This window comes from Macaca nemestrina, chromosome 10 (genome assembly GCF_043159975.1).
Source record: "Macaca nemestrina isolate mMacNem1 chromosome 10, mMacNem.hap1, whole genome shotgun sequence".
Classification (NCBI taxonomy): Eukaryota; Metazoa; Chordata; class Mammalia; order Primates; family Cercopithecidae; genus Macaca; species Macaca nemestrina.
In genome coordinates this window covers 50532571-50550881 of record NC_092134.1, presented here as the reverse complement: position 1 = coordinate 50550881, position 18311 = coordinate 50532571, and the positions used below count along the sequence as shown (strand labels likewise).

Here is an 18311-nt window from a genome sequence, read left to right as displayed (position 1 = left end):
TGGCAAAGTATAGTACCAAACTTTTTAGTTTCCTCTGGTTTCAATGTTATGTTTATGATACCCTCATAAGGAACAGGGAATAATAATGAAGATGATCATGATAGCCAGATTTTATAGTGTGCTTAACAGTTGCTGGCATGTTGACCTCTCACAACAATCCTTAAGTCGCAAGTACTATTTATTATTCCCATTTTGCAGATGAAGAAACCTCAGCTTATTGAGATGAAGATTCTTGCTCGTGGTGAGGTCATGGATGGCTGAGCTAGCATTAGATTCCAGTTAATCTGCCTGCAAAGTAAATTTTATTAACCACTCTGTTAAGTAAGAATCAAGGTGTTACTGAATTTGAAGTAAGGGAAAAAATTTGTTTTTCAGATGAATGACAAAGACTTCCTGGAGGAAATGGGCTTTGAAGAAGGGGAACTATCCATTCAAAAGAAACTACCACGAGGAAGAGGCACTGAGGTGGAAAAGAATAAAGCACTAGGGAGAATACTATTCGTGTAGTTTGGCTACATGGGGACATACACATAAGGCATGTGGAGGAATGCAAGATAGGAAAACGATTAGAGACAGACTGTGGCGGACATCAAGTGCCATGACAAAATGAATGTATTTCGTTGGTTTTTGAGCAAGAATGTTGAGCATTGTCATCTCCTGCCTTAAAATTGTTACCTTGCAGTAGTATTCAGGGAGGATTATAAAGGAAGCAGGTAGATAGGAGAGAAAAAGAACCAGAATTACCAATCATGATTAGAAGGAACAAAAAGGATAGACACGAAAGACAGGGTGTTGCTTCAATTGTTTGACTTTAAAATCAAATGAATATTGGAGTAAGAAAGAAGTGGTAACTGAAAATCAAGACACTGGCAACAGAAATAGATGTGGTTGAGGAACATTATTTTAGGAAGATGAGGAATTGACCTTTACGTTGAGTTTGAAATACTACTGTGGAATCCAGATGGAATTATCTAATGAGCAGTTTGAGAATCAGTGTTGTAGCTCAGGGGAAAGTTGAAAATGGAGAAATAGACTTGATTTTAGCTGTGTAGAGGGGAAAACTGAGATACATATGGAAGTAAACAGGTGCTAAAGAGGATGAGTGGGTGTAAACCATATGACATTAGGACATTGGAGGTACTACCTCTAGACTTAGAGATGACCAGTGGCATTTTCTGACAGTAGTGTGTGACAAACATCATGTTTGTCATGCCTTGACTGTTTTCTTAAGGACTTCGTGTACAGTTTTCATGTAAGCTCCTGGTTCATGCATTTCTTTCTTTCTTTCTCTCTCTCTCTCTCTCTCTCTCTTCCTTTCTTCCTTCCTTCCTTCCTTTCCTTCTTTCCTTCCTTCCTTCCTTCTTTCCTTCCTTCCTTCCTTCTTTCCTTCCTTCCTTCCTTCTTTCTTTCCTTCCTTCTTTCTTTCCTTTCTTTCTTTCTTTCCTTTCTTTCTTCCTTTCTTCCTTTCTTTCTTTCCTTCTTTCCTTCCTTCTTTCCTTCTTTCTTTCCTTCTTTCCTTCCTTCCTTCTTTCCTTCTTTCCTTCCTTCTTTCTTTCTTTCCTTTCTTCCTTTCTTCCTTTCTTCATTTCTTTCCTTTCTTTCTTCCTTTCTTTCTTCCTTCCTTTCTTTCTTCCTTTCTTTCTTCCTTTCCTTCTTTCCTCCTTTCCTTCTTTCCTTTCTTTCTGTCTTTCTGTCTTTCTTTCTGTCTTTCTTTCTTTGTCTCACTCTGTCGTCCAGGCTGGAGTGCGTTGGCGCAATCTTGGCTCACTGCAAGTTCCGCCTCCCAGGTTCACCCCATTCTCCTGCATATTTCTTAAATGTTTATGCTTCATTCCTTGAGTAGGTCACCCTCAAACATTTCATTCCTAAAATCAGGTGCTAATTCCATTATCCCTGCCAAAGTTTCAGATTTACTGTAATAACCAGGTCCTTGACTTATTTTCATTCCTCTCATCATAAATGCTTCATGGTCATTTCTCTGAACTCCTGTTTTTTTTTTTTTTTTCAATCTGTAATACAAGTTTTACTGTCTCTTCTGATGCATATTTTTAAAGTTCCTTATCTCGTTAACATCTAGTGTCTCACAATTCTATGTATGCTTCACTATCTGGTACCTGTACTACTGATTTCATTGAGGTTGCTGTAAAGCATTGCAGTTTATCAGTTGTTGCAAAATGTAGCTTGACTTACATTATTTGGTAATGATTTTTGGGGGTTTCCTGTGTTATCTTCAGAGTCTTAGAAACCCATAGCCTAATATGACTCTGGCAACCAAATTTGTACTGATTAATCGTCAGATCATGATATTTAAAGGTAATCAGTATCATCTTCTTTTAAATAACCATACTTTTAATTTTTACAAATTTTAAAGGAACAAATAAGGATTCCCTTGGGGCTTGATCTGACCTTACATTTAACATTTGAGGGGGAGGTATAGCTCCTCTGACATTTAGGGTCAATAATTGATTTCTCTATTATCCTTGAATTTTAAAGGAATTATAGCAGTCAATCCCATTGTGGTTTATTCCTGGAAATCTTTCCTTCAAAGTTTATTGATGTTGGCATCTGTTCTACTGAAGATAAATACAGGTATTTTTTTGTTTGTTTGTTTTTTGTTTTTTTTGCTTATTTTATCCCAGTAAGAAGCAGGAAAGTCTGTAGGCCAAAACATTAACTGTCCAGTGAAGGTGTGACCCAACAAATCTAAAGAACTCAATCAACTTCAGATTGACATGTTGAATCAATCTGAAAAAAATACTGCCCATTCTCGAGAAGGAATAATGGGCTTCAATAACTTGTATTACATAGGATGAATCTTCACAGATATGTGGGTTGAGGGTAGAGAAGGACTGATTTAGTCTGAGAAAGTCTTTTCCTCTCTCTATTTTGTAATACTTCTAATAGACCTATTTAGCTCCACATCTCTTCTATAAGCAGATTATGCTTTTCTTTGCATTTCTATGATGGAGCATACTACTTGATATAGTAGTGGGTATGTATTAAATAATATATAAAGGCATGAATGAGTAAACTTTGTCTAAAAATAAGTTAAGGCCATTTATAAATTTTTGTTGAGTTGAATGTGCTTTTTTTTTTTTTTTTTTTCTAATTCTTCAGTTTAGAAATGAACAGTGAAGGTTCCTATTTAGAGAATGCTCTATGTTCTCTAAATGTGTAGACCTCAGGACATTAGGAAAACCTAAATCATTTCAAAATGAACGAATAAAACATTACCTAAAATTCATTCAGCAAAATTAAGCTTCACTTGTGAAAACTTCATTTAAAATTGAAGGCATCCATTTGATACATGTGTACAATACCACATATGTCCCTCACCTTAGAAATGTGTTAACAAGTTAACACTTGTTAGTTCTTTGGGGGGGCCAGAGAGTTTTTAGGAGACTGCCAGGAAGTCTCCAAAACACTCACGATTAGATGGTAACAGTGGTGATGTTTTTGAAATGTTGTGGCCTTTGAGACATAGCATGAGTTTGCAATAAGATAGAATATGTGTTTGCTACATTAGATTTCTATTATCTTCCCAAATGCATATGGAAGGTGTCTCCTTTACCTTGGGACCCACCAAAAACCTGCTGTTTTTCCACCAAATAATATTAGGCAAAGATTAGGAGTAGAGAGATTTTTTTGGCCTATAGTGCTCTGTGAAAATGGAAAGGGCAGGCTTACAAGATAATAAACTTCCAATTACTGGAAATATTTATTAGAGATTGGAAAAATTTGAGAAGATTCTACATTAGAAGGAAGATTGGATAAAATTTGTGTAAGCAAATAAAATTTCTGCTTACTCCAGTCTGCACTGTAGAAATAGCTTAGGCTGAATTGGTGAAAAAGAATATAGCACAGTATATGAATATAGGAACAAAACTCTTAAGAGTCAGGAATTTTTCTTTCTTTTTTTTTTGAGAGGGAGTTTCACTATGTCATCCAGGCTGGAGTGCCATGGCACAATCTCAACTCACTGCAACCTCCACTTCCTGGGTTCAAGTGATTCTCCTGCCTCGGCCTCCCAAGTAGCTGGGATTACAGATGCCTGCCACCACACCCTTGCTAATTTTTGTATTTTTAGGAGAGATGGGGTTTCACCATGTTGACCAGACTGGTCTTGAACTCCTGACCTCAGGTGATCCATCTACCTCAGCCTCCCAAAGTGCTGGGATTACAGGCATGGGCCACTGCACCCGACTGGAATTTTTCTTTATTCTGGGAAAGTATTGGTTTTGGTTTTTGCTTTTTTACTTTAACCTAGTATCTAAGAATTTTTCTACTTTTTCCTAACGCCATTTTGTGTTTATTTTATTGTTATATAGTATTCTTCAGGAGTTCAGCCTATAGTTCAGTTGTTCTTTTTGATACAGTTTGGCCTATATCCTGTAATAATTCTTGAATGAGTTTCTGTAAGTGGAGTGACAGAAGGCCATTTGTGCTGTTAAAATCTGTTGCCCTTGGCAAAGGACTAAAAGGATCACTTTGTGTGTGTGTGTCAGTGTTTACTACTGGTGCCTTGTTTGAATCACATCCTTCACTGTTATTCATTAGGTCATTTGTGTCTTTAGTCATTAAACTTTGTCTCATTCCTCAGGGAGAGAAAGCACAGTGAGACCATAAAAGATGAAACTGGCACCTCATTTACTTCATAATATGGAATTCACTGCTTCCAAAATGAAACCAAGTTGATTAGATGACACTGATAACTGTTATCTTTTTAAACGTTGGATCAATTGCCTTTTGTGTGTCTTCATTTTATCACCAGAAGGCTCAAGCTTGGTGGCACACACAATTTATTCTTGGCGGTGTATGTTGACCTTTGAGATAATGGAAAATTATTTTAGGGCTCTAATTTCTATCTCTTCTATCTTGGGTGGCATTTTCTGTATAGTACCAAGCAGCACCTTTTACTTTACACTTTAAAGGAAGGAATGAGCTACAGCTATGATTTTAAGATGGGAGTAAAATCTCTGTTCTTTCCCCCGTATCTTATCATTTAGTGCTATATCTCATCTTTTCTACATGAAAATAGTTTTGCATTTTTGGACATGGAGCCTTACCATTTGGACTTCCCAGACCTATTTTTATTTCTTATTCCAGTACTTGCTGTGGAACTGCTAACTGGCTATTTTTTTTATATATATTTTATCTATGGAAAAGCAGAATTCCAAATACTTCCAGATAATGCATATTACAAAGAGTAATTTCTTTTGTCTTTGCTAATATTGTGCTATTTTCTTCTCAATATAAGTTTTCCATGGTAAGTCTTTGCAAAATTGAAACTGTTTCTTACTTATGGGAAGTCCAAAAAATGATTGATGACTCAACTTTAATGCTTGCATGCTTCTCAAGCACGTAACATTTTTGCCTGATTCTTTCCATGCACTTGACCACATGCCCTAGACCATGATTCAATAGAAAGGTTAATTGCAAGGTTCTTTAGGTCATTTGTAACAGTGAACATGGCTGTACATGAAGTATTTGTGTTTATTTCCTCTGTAAATGTAAAAGTGTCCCCTCGTTTGATTGTGGACATGTCGAAGACTCTCCGAATCTCTCAAATACCTCGTGTGGGAGTGCCCACTTATAGTTGCTTAATGAATACTCAACGATGTTAAATAGTTTTTTAGCATTTTCAGCCATCACTTAATTACTTTCTCATATTCAACCTATTAGAATTTTATGGTTGACATGAGGCTTGTTCTGGAAACAGATCCATTTTGAACCTTACGGACTACAAGCTAATTACAAGTTAATGTAATGTGAAAATAAAAAGTAGGTCATTTGAAGGCCAAGTGGGCAGTGATAGACTTCATCTCTAATCCGAAATACTTGCAGTGGATAAGCTTTCCTAGCACTATTGTGTATTTTTTTTTTTTTTTCTGTTTTTAAATTTTGGTGTGAAAGGATAACTTACGGACTACATTTATAGTAGGTACAAAGTAAGGCCTAACTTTTCCTAATAATTAGTCAAATGGGAATTCTACAGGGTTTAAGTAGCATTTCACATAGATTTTAGAATTATTGATACACATCCTAGATGAGAAGAAAATTCTAGTTTGACAGCATCTGTAGTATGGCTTAGAAATGACCATCTAGCCTCTGTTTGAATGCTTTCTTTGAAAGGAAAGCTACTATTAGGATACAATTTCTGTCATTCTTGAAGAATTTTAATTTTTAGAAAACTTTTCTTTCAACTGAAAGATAATTTTTTGTTACTTTAAACTCGAATTGCTCTTATAATGTAACTCTTTATCAGATTGAACATTTCTAATTGTATAACTGTTTGGATAACATGGCTCTGAGATCCTTTTTTCTCTGGCATACTTATAGATAATCTCCAGTTTATCATGGCTCCTTTTGAAATGGGATATTCAGAACAAGACACTGTTCATGATCTCATAGTACCTTTTCTTTCTTTCTTTTTTTCTTTTTTTGAGATGGAGTTTCGCTCTTGTTGCCCAGGCTGGAGTGCAATGGCATGATCTCAGCTCATTGCAGCCTTCACCTCCTAGGTCCAAGTGATTCTCCTGCCTCAGCCTCCTGAGTAGCTGGGATAACAGGTGCCTGCCACCACACCCAGCTAATTTTTTGTGTTTTTAGTAGAGACGGGGTTTCACCATGTTGACCAGGCTGGTCTCAAACTCCTCCTGAACTCAGTTGATTCACTTGCCTCGGCCTTCCAAAGTACTGGGATTACAGGTGTCGTGAACCACCGCGCCTGGCCCCACATAGTAGATGTAAGTGTATTAGGGTTCTCCAGAGACACGAACTAATAGGATAGATGTATATATAAAGGGGAGTTTATTAAGGAGTATTGACTCACACAATCACAAGGTGAGGTCCCACGACAGGCCATCTGCAAGCTGAGGAGCAAGGAAGCTAGTCCAAGTCCCAGAACCTCAAAAGTGGGGAAGCCAACAGTGTAGTCTTCAGTCTGTGGTCAAAAGTCCAAGAGCCCCAAAACTGAGAATCTGATGTTCGAGGGCAAGAAGCATCCAGCATGGGCGAGAGATGTAGGCTGGGAGAATAAGCCAGTCTAATCTTTCCACATTCTTCGGCCTGCTTTTATTCTGGCTATGCTGGCAGCTGATTCGATGGTGCCCACCCAGATTGAGGGTGGGTCTGCCTTTCCCAGTCCACTGACTCAAATGTTAATGTCCTTTGCCAACACCCTCACAGACACACTCAGGGAAAATACCTTGCATCCTTCAATCCAATCACGTTGACACTCAAATATTAACTGTCACACTAAGGAAACTTTCTTTCTTTCTTTCCTTCTTTCCTTTCTTTCTTCTTTCTTTTTTTTGAGACAGAGTCTCGCTGCAACGCCCAGGCTGGAGTGCAGTGGAGTGATCTCGGCTCACTGCAACCTCCTCCACCTCTTGGCTTCAAGTGATTCTCTTGCCTCAGTCTCCCGAGTAGCTGGGACTACAGGCACGTGCCACCACACCGGGCTAATTTTTGTATTTTTAGTAGAGACAGGGTTTCACCATATTGGTCAGGCTGGTCTTGAACTCCTGACCTCAGGTGGTCCGCCTGCCTTGGCCTCCCAAAATGCTGGGATTACAGGCGTGAGCCACTGTGCCCAGCCAGGAAACTATATTTCTATGTTGTATTTTTATTCACTCTAAGTTTGTATTAACTTTTACAAACATATTATTGATCCTTAATTACCTTGCAAATAATTAAAACACTCATGTTTTCTGCCATTAACCCAGAAGTCCCTTATTCATTACTGGTGCGATTAATTTGTGGACCTGGATTCTATGTTTTTACAAAAAATTTCAAAAAATTAATGATGACTATTTTTTTACAGGCATGGTCTCACTCTGTTGCCTAGGCTGGAGTGCAGTGGCAGGAAGAACTCCTAGGCTCAAGTGATCTTCCTGCCTCCACTTCTGGAGTAGCTAGGACTATAGGTGCATGCCATTGTGCCTGGATAATTTATTTATTTTTTATTTTATTTTATTTTATTTTATTTTATTTTGTTTGTTTATTTTGTAGAGAAGGAGTCTTGCGATGTTGTCAAGGGGCTGGTCTTGAACTCCTGGCCTCAAGCCATCCTCTTGCCTTGGTCTCACAAAATGCTAGGATTATAGTTATGAGCCACAGTGCCTGGCCAATTCTAGGTTTTTATGATCAAATCCATTAAATACCACCTCATTTGTTTTGATCCTTTTTACTAGTCTGTTGAAGACTTGAATCCTGACAAAGCAAATAGCAGAGTACCTTTTTAAATTTTATGCCATAAGCATCTCACAAAAGTCCTGGCCCAACCTTCTTTCTTTCATTACCATTAAATTTTTTGGGAACTAAAAGATTCATGATGCCAAGTTTGTAAATACTGTTTTAATTACCAACTCATGTTGGTAATGACTAATGATAACAGCTCTCTTTAAAATACAGTCTTCTGTTTCTCATGTTATTATGAGGAAGGTGTTACTTAGAAAGATTAAGTAACTTCATTTATATTTTCATTTGTTCAATAATATATTCATTCCAAATTATTTACTGGATTTCTGCTATGTGATAGATGCATAGGAGTTTGTAATCCCAGCACTTTAGGAGGTCAAGGTGGGTGGATCACGAAGTCAGGAGTTCAAGACCAGCCTGGCCAAGATGGTGAAACCTCATCTCTACTAAAAATACAAAAAAAGCCAGGCATGCGGGCATGTGCCTGTAATCCCAGCTACTCGGGAGACTGAGTCAGGTAATTGCTTAAACCTGGGAGGTGGAGGTTGCAGTGAGCTGAGATCACACCACAGCACTGCAGCCACCTGGGCGACAGAGCGAGACTCCATATATATATATATATAAAGCTAGATGTGTCCTCTGCCTTGTATCTCTTGCAAGCTACTGTAAAAAGCACTCCTTTGCAATGGAGTATTATTCAGGACTACAGAGAAATGAGCTATCAAGTGATGAGAAGGCATGGAGGAACCTTAAATGCATATTACTAAATGAAAGAAGTCAAGCTGAAATGGCTATATATTGTATAATTCTAACTATATGACGTTCTGGAAAAGGGAAAACTATGGAGGAAGTAAAAGATCAATGGTTGTTGTGAAGGAGGGAGGGATGAAAAGGCAGAGCGCAGAGGATTTTTAGGGCAGTGGAACTACTCTGTGTGATATGTAATGGTGGATACATTTGCCCAAATCTATAGAATGTATAACACCACGAATGAACTGTAAGGTAAACTATGGACTTTTGTGTAATAATGATGTGTAACTTTAGGTTCATCAGTTTTAACAAATGTACCACTATAGCCAGAATGTTCATAGTGGGAAGCTTGTTCATGTGAGGGGCAGGGAGTATATGGGAACTCTCTCTACTTTCTGCTGAGTTTTGCTGTTAACCTCATAGATCTCTGAAAAATAAGTTATATTTTAAAAAGAGTACTCTTATATAGCCTATATATCCCCTTCTTTTGGGTGAGAGGGTTTACAAAGATTATGAGGGCTTTATGAAATACCACACTAAAACTCCAATGCCTGTAACAAAGTATCCCTTGCTATCCAGGTCTTACTTAGCTTATCAGCCTGTGATACCAAGTAAAATGTTCTTTTAGTAATTATGTGGCAAACCTGATTTTCATTGAACATTCTTTTCAAATTCCCAGTAGCAAATGGAAATTTTGACAATGCTACTAAAAATAGTTGATATTTTCCGGAAATCATTTTATAATAATACCTGTAACCGTCTTGCTCTGGTGTAGTCATTTTGTGCTTCGTATAGCTGGATGCGCTGCAATACATAGTATTCTCCTTTCCATGTGGTAGTCTAGTCTGATGAAACAAATTATCCTCCTCATCTCTAAACAGCCTGGGACTGAGCCACAGTCTGGAGGAAGGTATGAGAGAAAATGCTAGAAAAATATGAAGAAGAGGATGGAGGGCATTTAAAAAAGCTTCTTTGAAAAGGTGTTAAGAGAAAGTGCTAGTATTCTGAGCACTTTTAACTTTTACTTTAGGGTAGTTTTATGGGACTGAAATTAACCTGTGGTACTTCCTCTTCTGTTGTTTCTGAGAAGTGATGCAGTTCATAAATCAGTTCTGTTACATTATATACGGAAACATTTCATAAGTTAGTGGGAAATCTTTTTAAAACATATTCCATATTTACCTTCGTAATTGAAGTATATTGGATTTATCCTGTCACAGAACTCAGGACCACCATGATGGTCACTCAATATTATATTTTGTGCTAATATGTACACACATTCAGGAGCTTGTATATGAATAGGAAATTTTTTCTCTGCATAAAATGGCCCCAGGCCATTTTTGTGTTCCCTCTCTTCAAAGTTCAGGTCTGTGTAATATACATTATAAGATCCATACAATTATATGTTTAAAATATATTTTTCATTTGTATGTTTAAAAATATATTTAATTTTTTACATTGTTTAAAAGTATGTTTATGTTTAAAAAAAATTATTTTTTAGTTGTATGTTTAAAAAACATATTTACTTTTTTTCTTTTATAATTCACCTGCCAGGTGTTACTTTTGCTATTTATATGAGTACTCTGCTAGGTTTTTGCCCATTTCTTGATTTGCTAAATTTAATTTGCTGTGGAATTAAAAATTAAAGTGTTTAGCTTGTTAGTATTTCTAAGTGTTAGTAGACAATTACTAGCATAGATGTTTTCTTTAGCTCAAAGAAGGACAGGTAAACATCTACAGTTAGGGAATGCAAAATTAATTTAGGATTTGGACCTCTTTCTAATCCTTAGTTCAGATGTTGGTGGTCATTGATTATTTTTATAGAAAAACCCCAGTTAACCCTGTTCTTGAGAAAGGGAATGGGTAGATATTATTTTATTTTTGTGTTCCAGTCCTAACTATCTTTTGTAATTTTCTGTACCCTCTGTTCACCCCCCTCCACCACAAAAAATAAAGAAAGACAGGAAGAATAATGTGTATTAAGCCCTGGTCTTGTCGCTTGCCGTTATTCCATTCCTTTTTTTTTTTTTTTTTTTTTTTTGAGACCGAGTCTGGCTCTGTCACCCATGCTAGAGTGCAGTGGTGCCATCTTGACTCACTGCAACCTCCACTTCCCAGGTTCAAGTGATTCTCGTGCCTCAGCCTCTCAAGTAGCTGGGACTGCAGGTGCCCACCACCAGGCCCAGCTAATTTTTGTACTTTTATTAGAGACGGGGTATCACCATGTTGATCAGGCTGGTCTTGAACTCCTGACTTGAAGTGATCCACCCTCCTCGGCCTCCCAAAGTGCTGGGATTATAGATCTGAGCCACCGTGCCCAGCCTATTCCATTTCTTAAATAGGAAATGTTTTGTATGGATCTTATAATGTATATTGCAGAGACCTGAACTTTGAAGAGAGGGAGCACAATAATTTACCCAACAGCAGAAACAGTCCATCAGCCCTCTTTGGCTGATGTGGTTTGGTGGTCAGGCTAATCAGAGTGGGATCTTGGTATGCCAATAAAAATGTAAACCATTCATTATAATAATTTGGTTCAGGATTATTCTCTGTTCTCTTACCTACTGAAGTATCTGGCACTTAGCAGTTGCTCAGTAAAAACACGTTTAAATAAATAGAAACGAAATGCAATTTAGGCTGATTTAATACTAATCCTCAGTATATGCAGAAAGGGTATGATGCTAGTATTTCATGTAAGAAAAAGATACAGAAGGCCGGGCGCGGTGGCTCAAGCCTGTAATCCCAGCACTTTGGGAGGCCGAGGCGGGCGGATCACAAGGTCAGGAGATCGAGACCACAGTGAAACCCCGTCTCTACTAAAAATACAAAAAATTAGCCGGGCGCGGTGGCGGGCGCCTGTAGTCCCAGCTACTCAGGAGGCTGAGGCAGGAGAATGGCGGGAACCCGGGAGGCGGAGCTTGCACTGAGCCGAGATCGCGCCACTGCACTCCAGCCTGGGCAACAGCGTGAGACTCCGTCTCAAAAAAAAAAAAAAAAAAAAAAAAAAAAAAGAAAAAGATACAGAAGTTAATAGGAATTACGTGCCTGTAACATTTAGTAAAATTTAATGGCCTGAGAAATTGCTGTTTAGTAGGATGTTAGAAATAAATGCTGTAGATGTGATGATTTGTAATCATGGAAATTAGTATTTGAATTTTAAGCTTTCTAGTTAAGTAAGGGAGAGGCTAATTTTCCATCGGAGTATTTTCAGGAAAATCATCTATTAAAAATATACGTAGGCCGAGCATGGTGGCTCACGCCTGTAATCCCAGCACTGTGAGAGTCCAAGGCAGGCAGATCACCTGAGGCCAGGAGTTCGAGACCAGCTTGGCCAACATGGTGAAACTCCATATCTACTAAAATTATTATAAAAACTAACTGGGTGTGGTGATGCACGCCTGTAGTCCCAGCTACTTGGGGGCCTGAGGCAGGGGAATCACTTGAACCTGGAAGTTGGAGGTTGCAGTGATCCGAGATCGTGCCACTGCATTCCAGTCTGAGAAACAGAATGAGACTCCATCTCAAGGGAAAAAAAAGACATATAAGCACATCAGAAGGCACTGTATGTTTTATTGTGATTTAGCTCTTCTTTCGACAGAAGAGGTGATAAACTAAGAGGACTTCCTTAAATTGATTCCAACTTGACATCCACAGTAAGTTTTATTTAAAAAAAAAAAAAACCTTTTTTGAACTATGAATACCACTGGAAATACAAAGTATTTATAATGGGACAAAAACAGTTGGGAATGTGAGATGGGGAATCTGATGTTTCTATTTTCCTGCTGAGCATGAATGGGAGAGCATGCAGAACTTCCAGATTCACAGTCTTCCAGTCAGCCACAGGAGTGAAGAGGGTGAGCCAGTGCAGGGCCAAGAGACATGGGGGAACGATGAGGTTGTTTGTAAAATCACTTTAGTTTCTCAGTTCAACCAAGTGTTTTCAGTTTTTTTGTGGACAGTTTTCCTTGTCACTGGAGCTTCTTTTTCTGCTTTTCACGTATTTTATAGGTAATTGCTTCCTTTTCTAATCCCTTCTCTTGTAGGCAGTGTGTCTATTATTTCCACAATGTGGTAGGGTGATGGAAAAATGCCCTATCATATGTAAAATAAAAAATCTCTCCAAAATATGTGTATGTATTTACATATGCCATGTAAACATAATTATTCAAATAATCAAATGGAATACTTTGTAGAAGACTTAACTTTAAGAAACAAATTTTCCTGTAGTAAGAAGTTGCTTTTTCTATTTGTGTGAGGTTTTACGGTTTTGTTACTTTTGCTTATGTCTTCTCAGTGTGTTCACTCTGTGATAGGGAAAACACACATACACACAGTGTCAGATTGCTGAAGATTAACTGAGTTCCTTCAGTACCAGTAAACGAGAGAGTACACAAATTATTGCGAATGGAAAGTTTTACCATAGCTTCAAAAACTTATTTCAGAATGATGGTTGTAGTAAATTAAGAGGAAACAGCAGGTGATACTAGACTCAAATAAATTTACACATATCAAGCTGATTTCCCAACTTCATTTTTAAAAAAGAATGTTTAAGTAAACTTACTAATTTATTCCAAAATATAATTTAAATGTCTTTTCATCCAGTGAAATAAATTGGTAAAGGAGCACATATTTCCTTGTGGTTTGAGCTTTGACAGCAGTGCGTATATCCGGTACTCATGCTGGTGTATCTTTCCTTCTTACGGTGAGTTTAGAGTAAAAGGGCAGTTACCATATAGAGGGGTATGTGGGAGCATACTGATGTGTGGTGTTCCTAGATTAGAACTCATGAATACCATGTTGATATTCCAATAATGGCTTCACAATATGTGTAGTCTTTTGATTTTTAACTTTGTGCTACTTTTTCATCTTTTATACTCTATGCCTCTGAAGATTTTTCTTGTTCCCTGCTAAGTTTAAAGTCCAAAGTATAATTTTAATGGTGTGCTTTAAAAAAAGATATTTTTAATTTTGCATTTCATTTTGAATCATCTACTCACATAAAAGGACTTGCAGAGATGGAGAGCCTCAATTATGTTCATAAGTAATTATGCAGCGACATTTGCTTCAAATCTTTACACATCTTCAGTGGGGGTAGAAAGTCTTTCTTAATTACTGGCTGGACTGATTTTTTTCCCCTCTTGTTGAATGTATATGGTCTCCCTGATGAGCTATTTGAAATTCTCTGTGACGTGAGCATGTAGCAGTCACTCTTGCTTACTGAAGATTGGAATGTCCTCTTGGTGACCAAATCTGTGAGAAGCTTTCCAGCCCAATGCCTGGAGCCCTACCCATATTTGTGAAATATTAGTGTCTGAAATTTGTTCTCATTTACTCTGAAAATTTACTTATTAGATCAACACATTAAATCATAAATTTTATGTATCTATTTTAAAGCTTGAGTACATTTTAGAGTGCTCTAATTCGCTTATTTTACTGATTGGAAGGTAATGAGGACAAATGATTTGCACCAAGTATTTCTTAAAATTGCTGTTATTTTGACTTGAATTTGGCTCCCTATAGTTTTATTATGTGGAGAAATTATAACATGGGTAGCTGTAGTATCAATCAATCATCATAAGGAATACAAGGAGTAAGATGTGAAACAAAGACATTGAATGTTAGCTGACTTTGATATCTAAATTAAGTAACTAGTAAGCTGGTTTCGTTTTGTGTAGAGTTAAAAACCTCAAACGTGCAATACCTACTTTTTCCCTCTCTCATGTAAGTGGAACAAGAGAAAGGTAAGTCACATCAACCAAGCACCTACCCCTTGACAAGCAGTTGAGGAAAACTGGACTCAAAGAAGTTAAGGAAATGACCCGAGTTCATGCAATTAGTAGGGGCCCAAGCTGAGACAGGACTCATTCTTGCTGGCACTGAAGACTTTTATTGTTCTTTGCATTGAATTATTACAGCCTAAGCGGGAACATCTCTACAAGTTCTGTGAATTTGAATAACCCAGGTTAAATTGTATCCTAGTATATTGTGAAAGAGTAGATCGACGATCTAGAGTTTTGAAGAAGCTTCTTATGGGCCAGGATCAGCTAGTAATCATGTCTGTGCTCAGTATAAGGATGAACATCTTTTTTCTTTCTTTTTTATTTTTTTATTTTGTGTGTGTGTGTGTCAGGATCTCTCTCTGTCGCCCAGGCTGGAGTGTGGTGGCACGATCAGGGCTCACTGCAGCAGCCTTAACCTCTCAGGCTCAAGTGAGCCTCCCACTTCACCCTCCCAAGTTGTTGGGACTATGGATGCCTGCCACCATGCCAAGATTATTATTTTTTTCTTTTTCTTTTTTTTTTTTCTTTTTTTTGAGACAGAGTATTGCTCTGTCGCCCAAGTTGGAGTGCGGTGGCGTGATCTCAGCTCACTGCAACGTCTGCCTCCCGGGTTTAAGCAATTCTTCTGTCTCTGCCTCCTGAGTAGCTGGAATTACAGGCATGCGTCACCTTGCCCAGCTAATTTTTGTATGTTTAGTAGAGACTGGGTTTCACAGTATTGGTCAGGGTGTTCTCGAACTCCTAACCTCAAGTGATCCACCTGCCTCGGCCTCCCAAAGTGCTGGGATTACAGGAGTGAGCCAACGTGCCTGGCCCTTTTTCTTCTTCTATGGCTTTTTTTTTTTTTTTTTTTTTTTTTTTTTCTGAGGCAGAGTCTCTCTCTGTCACCCAGGCTGGAGTGTAGTGGCGTGATCTCTGCTCACTGCAACCTCTACCTCCTGGGTTCAAGCAATTATCCTGTCTCATCCTCCCAATTAGCTGGAACCATAGGCGTGTACCACCATTCCTGGCTATGTAGACATGGGGTTTCACCAGGTGGGCCAGACTGGTCTTGAACTCCTGGCCTCAAGCGATCTGCCCACTTCAGTCCCCCCAAAGTGCTGGGATTACACTCATGAGCCACTGCACCCAGTGAGGATGAACATTTGAAATGCTCTTAGTTCTGTATGACCTTCATATACTCTTGAAAGAGATATTCTTTGTAAAATAGTTAAATATTTAAGCCTTTCATATGAGTGATAGACTTTGCTAGGTTGTTTAGAGGAAAAGAAACATCATAAAAGTTTTCTGTCTTTAAAATTTTTTTAATTAATTGGGGCATACTGTTGGCACTCATACTGTTAGCACTTGGACCATACACGTGATACCCAAATAATTACTAAATTGGGTCATGCACAGCACAGATTATAGGTGTGTGACTTAAGGGAAAAACCTATCCATTTCTATATTAATGTAATAAAAGGAAATTCAGTAACTAATTATTTTCAGGGGCAATAACTTGGAAATTTACGTATTGCTTAATATATTGATTAAAATACAAGCAGAAGTGTTACTTATTGAAAAGTAGTAGCACTCTCAGTACCCTTAAAGAAAACGAAAATGGAAAAGGTAATTCAACACTGTTATACAATTGAATTATAATAATGTGAATATTTTGACTAATAAAGTATTTAATGTGCAGACTGAAATAACCAATGATGTTTTTCTAGTTGGTAGCAGCATTGTCCATGTTAGGCAGTAAATCTTAAAACACTTTTAATTTCCTGAGTACACTAAGGTTTTATTAGTCACCTTTAGTTTTTTGTGGTTTTGTTTTGTTTACAACTGAGGAACTAGAAACATAATTGATTTACAAAGCTTTTCAGAGTCCTCACAAAAATTTATAATTGGAACTAAACCTACTTCCTAGTGCTTGAGTTACTTTCATGGTAACACTGTAGAAACACAGAGGACTGAAATTTGAAGAGGATTCAAAATCAGTTGTCCTTACCTCTCTATAATTTTAAAGACAAAGCAAGGTCTTTACCTACACAGCTTGTGACTAGCAAATCCAGGATTATCTGTTAAGGTTTTGTTTGTTTGAATTTTGTTTTTAGGGTGGCTTTTTGTTTTTATTTAAAAGAGAATTTACACCATCCAAATGGTTGGTTTTTATGAATATCTTAAAAATATTTACAGTGAAGAGATCATTGACTTTAAGAGGCATCAAAGTAATCCCATCTCTATGATAGATACTAGTACTAATAAACATGCTATTAGCTAATTTTGGCAAATGTCACCCTTGATTAATCCATATTACTGTAAAAAGTTACATGTATACAACTTAATGCTGTTTATATGTCATTATTCTTGCTGTGATAGGTGAAATAAGGGTAAACCAAGGAGACCTCATCTACTCATAAATGTCAGAGGGCTTCTGAAGTCAACTTGAAGCTAAACTTTGAAGGATGAGAGGGAGTCAACTAGGTGAAGGTGGGTGGGGTTGGTAGGCGAGGATTAGCTTTAGAGAGTTTTTACAAAGGTACAGAGAGAGGTAAGAGCTCTGTAGCCTTGTAGGGGAAGATAAAAGTCCTGTGTGGCTGGAGGTTTGATATGGGAAATGCAGTCTTAGATGTAGCCAGAAAGGTAAGCAGAGGCCACATAATCCTGAACTATGTAGAGAATATTAAAGGTTTTCCTTTTTGTCCCATGAGCAACAGGATGCACTTAAAACCCTTTTAAGGAATGGAATTACGAGATGAGATTAGCCGGTACCCTGAGAAAGCAAGCTTACTTTTTTTTCTTTACAGGAATTTGTTTGGATTTTAAATGTTAAATGCAAAATTGGAAAATTTGAAATGTCATTTTCACAAATTAAACTGCATTGTCTCAAGTGGAATTCTGTTGTGTTTTTATAATTGTACCTTTGTGTTTCTGCCCAACGTAGTAGCCCTTAAAATGTTTAGTGATCCTCGAATATATCCTTAGTCCTTTCTTAGCTCACTCTCAGGGTCTCTGCAATGCAGGTGTAGCTGTTTTAGGACCCCATTGGTGCACATTGTATCTTGCCATTTAGTGTGAGAATAGTTCATTGGTGATACTGACACTAGCTTACAGCTAGTTAGATACAATGTTAGTAGAACATCAGGTATCAGTGGATTTTTTCCCTGCAGAACAGTATGTCCTAGAAGCCTTTTTTTCTTAGCATGACATCTTACCATGTCCTAATGGTCTCTTGAAGATACACTGTATGTCTTCAGTTTTAATTGTTTTTCTATTTAGTATATTTGGAAGACCAAGCAATAACTATTAGTTTTATGCATTAAAAATACATATCAGGTAAAAAATTGTAAACAATCTAAATGTCAGGGCAATGGATTATGAAATTTCACATTCATTAGAATACTGTATAGTAGTTAATGAAAAAGTTATGTAAATATAGATAAATCTTAGAAACCTATTGAGTAAAAATGCAAGTTTCAGAATGCTGCTTAGCTTAAGATATATTTCAGTTAAGTTTTAAATGTATACCAAACAATACCATATATTTTACATGGAAAAATAAGTAGTAAAAATACGAAATCACAGGGTAGATAGTTC

At 37.4% G+C, this 18311-nt stretch overlaps 1 protein-coding gene and 1 long non-coding RNA gene across 3 annotated transcripts in view; both read left to right on the top strand.

Moving 5' to 3' along the window:
• Positions 1-18311, top strand: part of LOC105473277 (transmembrane O-mannosyltransferase targeting cadherins 2) — a 469505-nt gene that overhangs the window by 136167 nt on the left and 315027 nt on the right. The window lies entirely within an intron of this gene.
• On the top strand, positions 1552-12497 carry LOC139356689 (uncharacterized). Its single transcript, XR_011609010.1, has 2 exons — positions 1552-11665; positions 11980-12497. It is a non-coding gene; the product is annotated as an uncharacterized lncRNA (long non-coding RNA).